Source organism: Hemiscyllium ocellatum, chromosome 32, assembly GCF_020745735.1.
Source record: "Hemiscyllium ocellatum isolate sHemOce1 chromosome 32, sHemOce1.pat.X.cur, whole genome shotgun sequence".
In the NCBI taxonomy this organism is placed as follows: domain Eukaryota; kingdom Metazoa; phylum Chordata; class Chondrichthyes; order Orectolobiformes; family Hemiscylliidae; genus Hemiscyllium; species Hemiscyllium ocellatum.
The window spans coordinates 44,303,211-44,305,610 of NC_083432.1; the positions used below are offsets into that span (position 1 = coordinate 44,303,211).

General features: G+C 45.0%; 1 non-coding gene across 1 annotated transcript; it reads left to right on the plus strand.

The window, feature by feature from the left end:
• The first annotated feature begins 1,718 nt into the window (after positions 1-1,718).
• On the plus strand, positions 1,719-1,793 carry trnai-aau (transfer RNA isoleucine (anticodon AAU)). Its single transcript has one exon. It is a non-coding gene; the product is annotated as a tRNA-Ile (tRNA).
• The last annotated feature ends 607 nt before the right edge of the window (positions 1,794-2,400 follow it).

Sequence of the window (2,400 nt, forward strand, 5' to 3'; positions counted from 1 at the left end):
ACAATATTTCATCCTCACTAACACTTAACACTGGAGCCCCACAGGGGTGCGTACTCAGCCCCCTACTGTACTCACTGTATACCCAAGACTACATCACAAAATACCAGACTAATGCCATTTACAAGTTCACTGATGACACTGCCATATCAGTCGGATCTCAGATGATAACGAAACAGACTACAGGCGGGAGATGGAAGTCTTGGTGCACTGAGAACAACCTAGCTCTCAATGCCGGCAAAACCAAGGAACTCATTATTGACTGTCAGTGGGATGTTACTCATGCCCCCCTACACATTAACAGCACAGAGGTGGAACGAGTGGAGAGTGTCAAGCTCCTGGGAGTGGTCATCCACAACAAGCTTTCTTGGACTCTTCATGTGGACGCACTGGTTACAAAGGCCCAACGATGTCTCTTCTTCCTCAGGCAGCTGAGGAAATTTGGCATGACGGCGAATACTCTTTGCCAACATTTATAGGTGTGCCATCGAGAGCATTCTGTCTAGATGTATCACTACCTGGTGTGACATCTGTACCATTCAAAATCGGAGACGGTTACAGAGAGTGGTGAACTCAGCTCAGACAATCACAAAGGCCAACCTCCCGTCTCTAGAATCCATCTACCAGGCCCACTGTCAAGGAAAGGCTGGCAGCATTCTCAAAGATCCATCCCACCCTGGCAATGTTTTTCTACAATCTCTATCATCGGGGAGAAGGTACAGAAGCCAGAACACACACACCAGCCGGTTTCGTAACAGTTTCTACCCTGCTGTTGTTAGAATACTGTATGGACTCATAAACTCTTAACATTCGCCTGTAGCTGTGTTTTTGTTATTGCTGCTATTTGCCTGTTATTTACTTATCTATGCTACTCAACTCTGTGATCTGCCTGTATTGCTCACAAGACAAAGCCTTTCACTGTGCCTTGGTACACGTGACAATAAATTCAATTCAATGCAGTTCAATTAACCGAATCTGAAAGGAACCACCTGTATACACACAGTCATCCAAGACAATGCCCACAACATTATACCTGTCAATTTTAATCTGCGCTATCAGCTCACTTACTTTGTTTCATATAAGCGTGATTTAAGTACTACATCCTCAGTCCTTTATTGACTGCCTCCCTTCTCATTGCTATCCCCTCATCTGCATAGGCTGAAGTTAGATCCCTGACCCTGACTATACGCTCTGTCCTATGACTTGTTCTGGAACCTTAAATAAACTCTGCTGAGCATTCCCCTCCCCCCTACCTTTAATATTTTTCATGATTTTGCATGCAATTGAACCCATCCCTGCCTATATTCAGTTTAAACCCTTATCCATAGCCAGGCATCTGGTCCCAGTGTGATTCAGGTGTAACCCATCGGAACAGCTTCCTCCTAGCCCAGTACTGGTGCCAATGAACTCAAACCCGTTTCTCCCACACCAATCCATTTACCTCTTTAATTTTGCTGACCTTGTGCCAATTTGTACATTGCCCAGGTAGTAATCCAGTGATTATTACCTTTTTGGTTCTTCTATTTTAATTTAGACCCTAGCTGCCCATTTCCCGTCAACAGAACCTCATTCCTCGTTCTATCTATATCTGTGGTACAAATGTGGACCACAACAATTGGATCTTTCTCCTCATATTCCAAGTTCTTCTGCAGCCCTGATGAGATATCCTGAACCTGGATACCAGGTGGACTACACAGCCTTTGGGACAATGCAGCACAGTCAGTTAGTTAGCTCAGATGGTTAAGAGTGTGGTACTAATAATGCCAAGGTGGTGGGTTCAATCCCTACACTGATCAGGTGTTATAGTCACAGTTTGAAAGTTGCTGAGCAGCATTCATGGTGTGTGTGGTCACCTTTCATTGAGAACCTCTATTTCCCTTACTATACCATCCCTGGTTACAGCTATGTTTTCCTTTTCGGCTCCCTGTCCCACAGTGCTATCATCAGTTTGTTCATCCTCTCTCAGCCCCGACTCTCATCCACACAGGGCTCAAGAATCTCAAATCTGTTAGACAAGCTCAAGGGCTGATGCTCCTTCAGCACTATCTCCAGGCTCCCTGCATCTGCCTCACTCCTAGTCAAACCTCCTATCCCTGACCAGTGACCGAATTCAAGGGAGTTAATCTTAGGGGTATGACTGCCTCCTGAATCACAACATCTGGGTAACTGTCCCTCTTCTTGACGTATTGTGTTGAAGTGTTCAAAGCTCAGGCTGCAGCTCATCAGTGCTAACCTGGAGTTCCAGAGGCAAACACGAACACTTGCTACAGATGTAGTCATTACAAACCACAGAAGTTTCCAGCAGTTCCCACATTATGCAGGTACAACACATCACCTGGCAGGCCATCTCTCATTTAATTACCTAGTTCTTCATTTGATTTTTAAAAATTCTATACTGGTCAT